The sequence below is a fragment of the Tachyglossus aculeatus genome, chromosome 9, assembly GCF_015852505.1.
Source record: "Tachyglossus aculeatus isolate mTacAcu1 chromosome 9, mTacAcu1.pri, whole genome shotgun sequence".
Lineage (NCBI taxonomy): Eukaryota > Metazoa > Chordata > Mammalia > Monotremata > Tachyglossidae > Tachyglossus > Tachyglossus aculeatus.
In genome coordinates, this window is record NC_052074.1 from 45,445,613 (window position 1) to 45,458,530 (window position 12,918).

Here is a 12,918-nt window from a genome sequence, read left to right on the forward strand (position 1 = left end):
CTGCGAGAATAACAACAGAATTAGTAGACATTGATCCCCTCCACCTGAAGTGATCTCTCCAAAATGTAGCCAAAATGCCTAAATTTCTTGGGATCCACTTCACAATTCCGTGAAATTTTAAAAAAAATCAGTATTTTGGTATTTTTCCCTATTGATCCCCTGAGTCCCCTGCACACTTTCAAATCTGGGGCATAGAAAGGTCTTAGCTCATTGTGGTCAGGGAATGTGTTTTTTGTTGTACTGTACTCTCTCACATGCTTAGTACAGTGCTCTGCACAAAGTAAGCACTCAATAAATACAATTGACTGACCGACAGTGGGGAAAATTATCTTTCCTCCTATCACTTAGTGCAGTACCCTCACACTGCAGATATTCAATCAGTTCCACGGATGGACCGACTACAGTGAATGCAAAAATGAGGTTTGGAGCAATTAAGACGGTATGAGTGAGACTTTCACTTCCCTCCCTACAACATTCCTGAATTTCATTTCCTCCTTCTCAACAAAAATATAACTCCAATTAGGCAAAAAAATTCCCCCGACAAATTATTTACAGCAGTATTGTTCAAAGCTGCTGAAATCACATTTTCAGTACACTCTCTCAGTTATTGATTTTCCTGATTCCTTTCATGTTTATGTGGCAGAGACATGTTTCTAGGCTTACATTGGTCTTTGGTTTTCTGGCTTGGACCCGTGTAACTTCCCTGCATCATTACAGAGCAACAGACAACTGATGATGCACTGCCCATACAAAGCTTCCTTGTATATGATTCAGATAGATCTTCTGCCAGAAGAATAACCTCACTAGTAGTGAAGCATGGTGCAACAGAAAAGTCTTTGTAGCACTGGATACGCAAGCATCCTGGGCCCTAAGGCACAATTCAGATTTCCCCATTGGATGCATTCTCCATTTCTCTCACGCATTCCCATATCCTTCCCACACCCACTCCCATCATCCTAGAGCCTCCTCAGAGTTCGTCTTCAACTCAGAACTTCCCATGGTATTTCATTTAAGACACTAAAATAGGAAGCCTGGAAATTTAACTCCCTAGGGACCAGGATGCTACTGCAAAAAGATGAAAGAAAGTGGGGTGCTTTATCCCCCAAAGTGGCCAAAATTGGGGAAAACAAAGCAGAATGCAGAGGGAATGGCATTTGTGGATAGGGAAAAGCCAAGTAGTTCGTTAGTACAAATGATGAAAAATCCTGGAATTCAATTTGATCAGGGCTGGTACCCAGAGTCTTAATTTCACACAGTGATTTGGAACTCAAATTCAGAAACTTTTTTTAGACTCGTGCTGTGCCGTCACATCCAGAAAATTAGATGTAGTATTGCATCTTTCCCAGTGCATAGTCCAGTGCTTGGCACATAGGAAGCGCTTAACAAATACCACCACTATTACTAAATTCTAGAGCTAAAATGCTGACAATGCAAGTAATTGTTACCCAAATGTAAGTTGATATTGGATGCTGCTCTCTACATCTCGATTTTCTGTCTTGTGCACAAGGCAGTAAAGCCACCAGCTCTCTGCTGAGACAAGAGCCATCCCAACTTCCTGCTCGTCTGTGTTGCCCACATTTGTGACTTCATCAACTACTGATGGAGATCAGGTGTTCTGACCTGGCCATGAGAAACAAGTCTGAATATATAGGTAAAGAATAGAAAAAAAAATAGGCACATTTCCTTTCATTGTCCAGGACAGACATTTTTATGAGTTACAGCTCTCAGATTTTCCTCAGTTCCAGCCCATGATTATGTTATCTTGCTTCAGTCTTCAGTTTGTGCTCTTACTGCCCTGAATTCTAGCAGAGATCTAAAGGAAGGAAGCAACATCCTCTGAAATTAACTGGGAGAGGTTGGGGGAGGGAAGGGACTGGAGAGGAGTCTTTCTTCGCAGAAAGAAGCAAGTAATGAAACAAATACATTAGAACTCAGCAGTCCTTACTGCTTCAAATTGACTTAAGGTTTTGCCTCCTTGGAATGAACTTCAAAGCTTAAAATTAAAACTCAGACCATCTTTGGAGATTAAGCATTAGGCAAGTAAGGACACTGGAATTTTCATGAAAGCACCAATGTAACAGTGCCTACCGCAGACACAATGATGTTCTCTATTTTTTCTCCTGGAATGAGTGGTTGATTTCATCCAATTACATTCAGCTTTGTCCATTATCTTAATTAAATGAAGTACCATGACTATTAACGAAAGTAACATACATTTTAAACTCAACAAGCGTCTAAGTCTTCAGCTTTATGGCATGTTTATTATCATGCTGCTCTGTGTTTGGCATTATGCTCCTCTTACATTACTCATTTCTTTCATAAACAGCTGTGTAAGGAACTCAGAGTTGCCATGATGGTTTCATCTTTTTCATTAATCCAAATTAATTTTACATTACTGCTGACCTCTCTTTTGGTCGAAAATCACCCCTCTGGAATCAGTGTGTACAAGAAGAGAGAGGTCGGACCATGTGTGGGTTGAAAGTGGTTTCATGATTCATGGGAAACATTAGACTACACAAAATTATCACTGAGACACAGTGAGTTTCTTATGAATAGCCTCCTCAATGCAAAAAAAAATAGGGCATTCCACAGATTTTCAGGCTCAAAGAATGTAAAAATGTGCATAGAAAATAATCACAGAAGAGTTTGAATAAAGGCCCCAGTTGCTTGTTATCATGCAAACATTCTCCCCCACCAATGCCCCCCCCCCGCCACCTCCCCTCTCCACTGCTAAGATGCAAGTGTTATATATTAACTATCTAGTTCTCTCTGCTGGGGTTACTGTTACTGCTTTACACCCAACTGTTACAGCCTGACGTGGTTTTCCAAGTAATCACTTCCATGGTAATACATAGGGACAGGACACCTGATAATACATCTGATATTATGTCAAACACATGTATTGAGGGATATTCATCACCAATAAAAGCTCTCTTTTCCATCTCTTCTTAAATTCACAACCACCCGTTCCCTTGGGGACCAGTCCTTGCTCTTGAAATCCCAGCTTGGATGGGCAACTATACAACCTTCCCATTGGCCTCCTTGTAACTACTCTTTTCACCCGTCAATATTGTCTCCAAAGCATCTCTTTCAACTGGAGCTCCACCCACATCATTTCCCTCCTTCAAAGTCTTCAGTGACTTCCAATTTCCTGATGAGAAAAAATGAAATCTCTGAGTGTGGGTTTCAAAGGCTTCCACCAGGGTGTTTGTGTCGGTTAACTATTACTTCATCTTCTATCACTTCATAGATCTCCAGAAGGACTGATGCCATGTCCTCTCTTTACTCTAAAATCATTTAAGGAACCTGAGCATTGGCTGAATTTTCAACTTTCTGCACCACCCTATAACAACCAGCTAGTAGGCTTCTGGGAGCGGATCTTGACCATTGGCTACTTTGGCAGTGTGGAATGGTGACAATTCCTTCCTATACATCCATGTTTACTGGGAAGAAATTGGAGAGACAGATGATTCAATGTCAGCCTAGGTCTCACATCCCACCTCTTCGCATAACGTACACTGAAACCATCAGAACAGCAGGCACCATCACTAATGCTACCCTGCAGGAGAAAAACAAAATGTAACCTGATCACAGTTCCTAGAGTGCTAATATTCACAGCACCCATTTTGGAAGTTGTCCATTAGCAAATTACTTCAACAACCCCTTTCTAGATCATCTCCGCTTACACTGCTTCCTTTTTAAGATAGAGTGGCCAGGATTCCATGTGGTATTTCAGGAAGGGTGTTCCATGGTTTTGTAGAGTGGCAAAACCATGTTCTTTATCTTGTTTTCTCGCCCTTTCCTGATGATATCTACACCTGAAATTTAAAGTTAACTCCGATTAAAATGAATTGTTAAACTCTCGGACTAGTGCCAAAATTTTGTATCAGAAGGAGTTACTACTCTAATATAAAACCAAATTGGAACTGATGGAAAATAACTCAAATATAAGGGAACTCTGCAAAACTAAGAAAAAAATGCTTTAAGTAGAGGGAGAGGAGGAAACACTGTATTGTGTGTGCCCAGATGAGTCTTTCAAAGCTAAATATATGTGGAGAACATCTCTCAAACATATTCACTATTTTCTTGATTAAAGGACAAGTCAAAATAATGGTGCCATTATGCAAACTCTCATGATTATTTTCTATTTAGTGATATAGATCTATGTAAAAGACATATCTAAATATGTCTAGAGAGAGAGAGAGAGAGAGAAAGAGATCTACCTACATCACTACAGATGGACTGTGGAGGTGGAAAGAAAAGATAAAAAGGAAGAATAGAGTTGCAATTCCTTAGAAATTTGGAATTTGATATCACGTAAATCTCTTTCCAAGGAAATAGCATATTGTTAGGCAAGGGAGGCAAGTGGATGTAGAAAAGTGTTCCTTCAACAGCAAGTAAAGAATGGATCCTATGATGCTTGCATCTGTATCTCCATTACTGAACTTCACTAGCCACCAGCTGAATTCAAATTAGTGCCGTTAATATTGAGCAAGCAAATCACCACATGGAGATCATTCTAATGGGCAAAATCCATAGTTTTTCATAACCAGTAAATATTATTGAATGATAATTTCACAAACAAAAGTGAATTGCTACTAATCCATTTTAATATTATTTCTTAACAAGTTTCCTTGCTAGCCACTGTTTCTTTCCAGATAGTTAAATCTATGCATTGCAAAACCTCTGAGACCCGGGACATTTATATACACATATATTACATCAACTATGCATAATATAATACATAACACACTTTATATAACTGTATATAGACAAATAAATCAAATTGGGGTTTGGAGATAACATTGATGATGAGAATATTTTAAGAGTTCTGTGCTGATGTGGCCAGTAAAACCAACTTTTTGTACAACATTTGCATGTAAAGATTTCTCTGTGCTGCATTGTTTCAAGTCCCACCAGATTATAAACTCCTTGTGGGCAGGAATCGTGTCTTCCAGCTGCACTGTACTCCCCCAAGTGCTTAGTACAGTGCTCTGCACAGAGTCAATGCTCAATAAATACCATGGATTGAATTGTTACTCACTCTATTCAACCCAAGTAGCAAAGCTGTATTATGTAGTGCACCAAATGACACGGCACTACAAGCTTTTGAAAATGACATCGAGGGCAGTGCTACAGCTTATTACATGATGCACAGCCACGTTTATCTGCATTAGATCTTCTGTCTACGATACCATCCATTCTCATTAACTATGGAATTGGTTATGCACTTATTGGGTGTCAAACACTGATTGTCCTAACTGGGGCAAATACAAAAATAATAGCTCAAATCCAGCCTCTGCCCACAAGGACCTCATACTCTAAGTGAGGTAGACGGATGAAAGGAAACCCAACAATGGATCACCAAGAACAAGCCGAACAATAAACCAAGACAACAATGTTAAGACAGGTACCTGAGCAGTTCATGGAGGGAGTAATCCTCAGACTCTCCACTGACACAAGCAAACTGTTCTTATAGCATGGACTAAAGCTTTTTGAGCTTTGTCACTTTGCTTGAGGAACTGTAAGATGTCCTCACGCAAAATGAGCCATTCTGTCTCTGGACACCACACCCCGGGGTGGATTTTTATTTCTGTTTGCTCCTCTCATGTCAACCCTTAATCCTGTGCTGCCTAGGAACCTTCATCCATAATCTTTAGAGCATTGCTTTTGTCCACTCTACCTGAGGTTACCCCTTTTCATTCACAATACTAACCATTTTAAGTATTTCCTTACCTCTGTCCCTAATAAATGACTAATTTAGAAGAGTCCAGTGCCTGCATTGTTAGTGACTGGCAGCTATCCAGTTAAATATGGTGGAGATGCACTGATGACACAGACTGTGAAAGCTAATGTGATGTCAGCATAAGTCCTTCTAGATTGTGAGCCCATTGTTGGGTAGGGACCGTCTCTATATGTTGCCAACTTGTACTTCCCAAGCGCTTAGTACAGTGCTCTGCACACAGTAAGCACTCAATAAATACGACAATGAATGAATGAATAGGTCCAAGGCTTTTACTGAATGGAAGATCTGGGGCATATGTAAGGATGAATGAATGGCCATCGGATCGTTATCCAAGGATCCTAGCAGTAGACAGATGACCTCAAGCATGTCTTCACTTTTGGAACTAAGTCTTGCTTGTTTGAGCTAAGAGTTCCTTCACATTGTATCCAACCAGGCAGTGTTACACCTTTGAGCTCTATTTAGTAATGGGTTTTATTATGCCCAATTTATCTCCTTAATTCCTCCACGAGCCACCATTTGAAAATTTTCCTCTCGGAAAGAACCTCAACTGCTTTCTTCTCCTTCTATTCATTGATGCTAACCTTATCTTAGATATCAAATGACATCAGCCATTTTCCTTTTATGCATTAAAAAAAAGATAAAAAGACATGTATCTCTGCTTATTGTATTAGATCTCTGGTCAATGACATCAAAATTGAAATGACCTCAATAAAAGCCAAAAAAATTGCACTCACTGACACTTCAAGGCGTACTCCACAGAATGTGTTGAACAAAAGGGTATTCAAGTGGCCTTAACGACATATGTACTGTAATATATTTAGGGGATTCAACTGATGAGAGAGACAGCTCTTTAAAAATCTGTAATCTAAATGTGATTCAGGGCACAGCATTTAATGAGTTAAAACAAACTCACCTTTTCAACAATAACGACCAGATATATTTTGACAGCACCAAGCAATTGTTTAGCTCTTCCGAGGGAAAGAGGCATTGCTCTCTGAGATTTCCTCCTGATGGAGTGTTTTTTCAATGATCAAACCAAGTCATATTATTTGTAATGCCTTTATGTATAATATCTAAAGTACTCCAACTAATTATGCCTATTTTGTAAGATTAATTATCATTAATAATTTAACAGATTTTTATCATTTAAGTCAGTATCCGTTCTGATCTTTAACTTTAGAGAGCACACTGTATATGTATCACATAATTAGGGCTTATGTATCACATAATTAGGGCTAAATACTAGGAAATCAGACTAATGAGACAAAATCAAACTGAATTATTTAAGCTTTTTTTTCTTTAATTTTAGAGGTAGAATATTTTGTAATTAAATCCTGCTTTCATTTTCCTATACGTGCATATTTCACATGCGGTGGAGCTCCCGAACATAATGAGGCATTATAAAATGTTTGCAAAGGAAGCCAAGGAAAAGGATCACTTGAAGAAGTGAAAGGCACCATTAACAAGGCCTGCCACATGTATTAAGAAAGCTGGTGTTTGGTTTCATAGGCATATAACTAAGTCACTATCTCCCTCACGATCATACGATGGATTGGAGTGGTGTCTTTCACCCAGGGACCAACATCAGATTTCCAGGATGATGCCAATTGTATGGTTCCAAAATCAGGATTCTCCAATCATCATCATCAATTGTATTTATTGAGCGCTTACTGTGTGCAGAGCACTGTACTAAGTAGTGCTAAGCAGCACTGTACTAAGCACTGTACTAAGGCTCCAATGTCTTACTGGGTTCTGAGGGGACCCACAGCTATCCCTAAATGAGAAGAAAACCCACCTCACCCCCATACACCTGCAATGGCTTCAGACCCCAGGCTATCGATGCAGGAATGGAGGTAGTCCGAGGGCTCAGGAAAGGATAATCACAATCTACGTGGTCCCTTGACGCCAGTGATAAGGTTTCATTTATTCACGGGGAGGGACTTAGTGCTGAAGTCACAGAAGCATGCCTCCCTCCATCTCTCCCCCAACCCTTCTAAAAAATCCTGACCCGTCCTGGAAATCTTGGAGAAGGGGAATAACCATTAAAATGTTCAGCACATTTAAGAATGAAGCCCCCTCAAAAGGAATTTGCTGTTAGCGATGGGTCCAAAATTTCTAGATTCGCATTTCAAAGTGTTCAAGAAACTCTGAAACTCAAAAGTTTAGACCTGTGGTGCCTAAAGGGCATGGGCCTGATTGTCAGGAGATCTGGGTTCTAGACCCAGCTCTGCCATGGGCCTGCTGTGTGATCTTGGACAAGTCACTTAACCTCTTAAGGCCCCGGTTTCTTCATTTACAAAATGGCAATAAAATATCCCCTCTCCCAGCCTCTTAGATTATGGGTCCCATAAAAACAGGGACAGTGAAGAATCTGATTATCTTGAATCTACCCTACAGCCTAGCAAATAGCATCTACTTAATGACTAGTAGCATATACTAGCATATACTTAATGACTACTTAATGACGAGAAGCAGTGTGACTCAATGGAAAGAACCTTGGCTTTGGAGTCAGAGGTCATGAGTTCAAATCCCAGCTCCACCACTTGTCAGCTGTGTGACTTTGGGCAAGTCACTTCACTTCTCTGTGCCTCAGTTACCTCATCTGTAAAATGAGAATTTAGACTGTGAGCCCCACGAGGGACAACTTGATCACCTTGTAACCTCCCCAGCACTTAGAACAGCGCTTTGCACATAGTAAGCACTTAATAATAAATTCCATTATTATTATTACTAGTAGTAGTAGTAGTTATTCTTATTACAAAATATTAATCAAAAGAATACTTTCCATGCAAAATGTGTACAGAAATTGGAGCAAAATCACCACTACTGAGAGTATGCAAACTAGAAAGAGAGTGCAACAAAAGAAAGCTCTCGAAGAAGATTGCTCCTGGGAGAGTACATAGTAGAGATAGTAGATATAGTAGACTTAAATCATATTGTGCATGTAAATAAATATTGAAAATAAGAAGAAACATTAAATCAAGAAACAGACTCTTTGGACTGTAAGATCCTTGAGGGCAGGGATTATTTCTACCAACCTCATGAGGAAGGATCCTGTCTACTAACCCTATTGCTCTGTGTGCACAGCAAATGCCCCCAAAACATCACTGATTGATTCCATAATAGGTAAGACCCAGCACATTTAGCAGGTGTATGTAGAATAGTCCAAACTGCTCTAAATGGTTGGCTGAGACTGAGGCACAGAATGCTTAAATCTACAAATGGGAAATATCTAGGGGTCCTTATCAATAACTATTGCATTCACTCATTCAATCATATTTATTGAGCGCTTACTGTGTGCAGAGCACTGTACTAACCACATAAAGTCAGGAGACATTGGGCCTGACATACCCATCCAACAGTGATATATGACATGTATAGCCCTGAACTAAATTTTTGGGTGAGTACAACAGAAACAAAACACATGTACTCTACCCTCAAGGAGCTTACATTTTAATAACTAATGGTATGTAGTATAATAATGATGGCATTTTTTAAGCGCTTACTATGTGTTAAGCACGGTTCTAAGCATTGGGGTAGATACAAGCTAATCAGGATGTACACAGTCCCTGTCACACAGTCCTAATCCCCATTTTACAGATAAGGGAACTGAGGCCCAGGGAAGTGACGTGACTTGCCCAAGGTCACACAGCAGAGAACTGGCAGAGCCGGGATTAGAACGCAGGTCCTTCTGACTCCCCACTCGTGCTCTACGCACTAGGCCATGCTGTGTGTCAGAGTTAGCCAGAAGGATAGTGAGTCCTGGTTAAACTGGTCAGCCAGTCATGAAGTAACCTCAGGATCCTCTTTCTCATTTCACGATCTTGGATTTCCACACAGGATCCACGTACGTTTGCCATGAGCTTGGTCCAATCCGACTCTCTTCTTCTGGCACCCACAGCATCTACTAGCGGGATAGCCAGCCAGACGGCTGCTGGAGAAGAGAATTAAGGGAATGGAATAGAGGGATGGGACACTCTTTGCAGCCCTCTTTGGCTTGAGGGGCAGAAAACCTCCAGAAATCTCTATAAGTATGCACTGTTAACAGATCTGCTTTTCTAACCTTTTCCCTCCCAATCCCAAATGCAGGCACTAAATGGTGCCTGTCCGTTTTCAAAAACAGAAAAAAAATTAGTGATTATTACAACCGTATCAATCTTGGATAGCACAAAAGGGGAAGATACAATTGTGCCCAAGAAATAAATACAATAATATTTTACAAATGAATCTCATCATTGCCAAAATAGATTTGGATGGAATTATAAAATGAAAGTGATGTTAAACTTGAGATGAGGGAATCAAGTTCCTCATTCATCACTGAAAGCAATAGTCCTCAAATGACATCATTTCCCTTAATGTCCCTTGATTGAGTCAACATATTTCACTTATTAGATTACACAGGTCCTTCAACTCTTCCAGAATCATACTATTGCCTGCTGATTCATGCTTTTTTTTCCTCGCTAGTCATCAATAGTCAATCTTGACCTGCTTTTTGAATTATTTCTGTCTGATTGGGAATCACATTTGTCTTTACCATTCCTAATGCTAATACCATACAAAGTAAGCCTGCCAAGGAACATGATGAATGGATCCTTAATCATCTGGGATGGAGCTAGTGAGACACCTGTGCAAATCCTCCCAACATTCCTTTCCAAACCAACTGCTACCACATTGATCCAAACACATCCACTCCAACCTTGATTACTGCAACAGCCTTCTTGCTGACTTCCCAGCCTCCTGTCTCTCCCCACTCCAGACTATACATTTTCTGCTGCCCAGATAATTTTTCTAAAAATCGCTCAGTCCAAGTTTCCCCACTCCTCAAGAACCACCAGTGGTTGCTCATTCACCTCCACAAAGAAAAACTCCTCACCACTGGCTTTAAAGCAGCTCAATTCCCTTGCTCCCTCCTATCTTACCTCATCGATTTCCTACTACCACCCAGTCCTTTAATCCTCTAACATCAACTTACTGTACCTCTATTTCATCTATCTCGCCGCTGACCCCTCGCCCATGCCCTACCTCTGGCCTGGAACTCTCTCCCCATAGTAAGCGCTTAATAAATACCATCATTATTATTATTTATATCTGACAGAAATCACTCTCTCCACCTTCAAAGCTTTATTAAAAGCACACCTCCTCCAAGGCGACTTCCCCACATAAGCCTTCATTTCCCCTTCTACCTTTCCCTTCTGTGTTGCCCTTGCTTTTGGATTTGTACCCTTTACTCAACCCCAGAACGCTTATGGACACATCTGAAATTTATTTTAAGGTCTGTCTCACCCTCCAGACTGTAAGCTCCTTCTAACCCTGTTATATTGTACTCCACCAAGCTCTGCAAACAGTACGTGCTCAATACGATTGATTGATAAGAAACAGGCTTCAATTCAAATGTCTCAAGAGAACACATCAAGCTGCTGCCTGAAATTGAACTGAACAAACCCTTATTGCACTCCCAGTGTGGGTAAGAAAAATTCAAGCACTTCATTTAATGGGGAGCAGTATGTCACCCCAACAAAACCAATGCCTTTACAAATTATAACGCTCCTCATTGTACATATTGGGACTACCTCTAAAATGATATTCCTCTAGGTTTTTACTTTCCTAGAATTGTCCATCACCGCCAACTGAATCATTTACATAAATCTGAGTTAACACTCAAAACGGACCCATGCACCGCTCCAGTGATCCAGTAGAATAATTAGAAACAATTATTAGAAATAATTAGAAGCAGCATGGCCTAATGGTTAGAGGACAGTTTCTGCCACTTGTCTGCTGTGCAACCTTGGGAAAGTCACTTAACTTCTCTGTGCCTCAGTTACCTCATCTGTAAAATTGGGGTTACGACTGTGAGCCCCATGTGGGACAGGGAATGTATCCAACCTGATTATCTTGTATGTACCCCAGTGCTTATGACTGTGCCTGGCACATAGTAAGTGCTTAACAAATGCCATAAAAAACAAAAAACAAAAAGAAACCAGACTCCTGAAACATAATCTTTATAAAACCTCAAGTTTTTTCGAAGTATAACTGACTGTATTTCAAATGGCACAAGATGGCCTGCTTGATTTTCTTCCTCTCCCTCAACTCTTCTTCAGCCAGGTTCAGAGCCAAACTACAGGAGATGAAACTTGCTCATTTAGTTGGCATTGACAATTTGCCAAGGGGATGTTTACAAGTTGCCCCTTAGCTGGACGTTCTTTTGGTGATGAATTAGCCTAAGGTCAGATAAAGTCACATCAGCCTGAAATATATGGACCATGTAGAAATTGTATGAAAAGAGCAGGCCTGATGTATTATTGTTTGCACATTCTGGACAGTATGTGTAGTTTGTGCATATTCACCTAACCTTCTTCCCATACGGCTATGCAAACATTTAACTGAATGGAATTTTTTTTTAAAACCAGGCGCTATTCCAACATAAAAGGTCTATAGGAACACTGAAATGCCAATGCGATGCTCTATTTTTAATTAAATAGACCCCCTAAACCGAGTTCAAACTGAAAAAAAATCACATTTCCAGATTTAAAACCCTGACTGTGATTCTCACAATGATACTTGTTTCATAACTTCCTCTCTGGCACATCCAGAAAGATTCATTTAATACTTATTAATGGGAAAATTTTCAGAGAAACTGGAGCTCAAATTATGCCAATCTGTTACTGTTCCAAAATAAACGCATCAGGTGGCATTTCAATGCAGGTGGCTAACCATTTTATCAGTGCAGATATTTAAGCTATTATAAATATAATTAGAAAAATGAAATTAAACACACGTAAATGCAGATTCTAATTCTAGCAACACTGCCCTTATCGTAATGCCATTTCTATAGTAAATGATAAAGTAGGCCTAAATGGTAGCAGTTTGTTTCTGACTGATAGTTGAACCCAGATAATTAAGCTGTTCACCATGTATTTGAGAGGCCAACATGGTTATATATCTCCGTCTTAATACTGTTCCTCCTTCTTGTTTCTGCAAATCTCTGGGGAAACAGATGAATGACACTTGTCTCTTCCCAGTTACGCAGACGCCTGATTAGACATAGTCCTGTGCCACAGGTACATTCAATTATATGCCTTTCTGAAATTCAAGCATTTCCTGAAGCTGAGTGGTGAATCTGTTGATTTCACACATTTTACAGTTGAGGAAAACTGTGATCAAACATATTTAAA

The 12,918-nt window shown here is 40.0% G+C and overlaps 1 long non-coding RNA gene across 1 annotated transcript; it reads right to left on the minus strand.

The window, feature by feature from the left end:
• Positions 1-1,689: 1,689 nt before the first annotated feature.
• On the minus strand, positions 1,690-3,807 carry LOC119932005. The gene is made up of 2 exons (XR_005452275.1): positions 3,687-3,807; positions 1,690-1,813 (listed from the first exon to the last, which is right to left on the minus strand). It is a non-coding gene; the product is annotated as an uncharacterized LOC119932005 (long non-coding RNA).
• Positions 3,808-12,918: the final 9,111 nt, after the last annotated feature.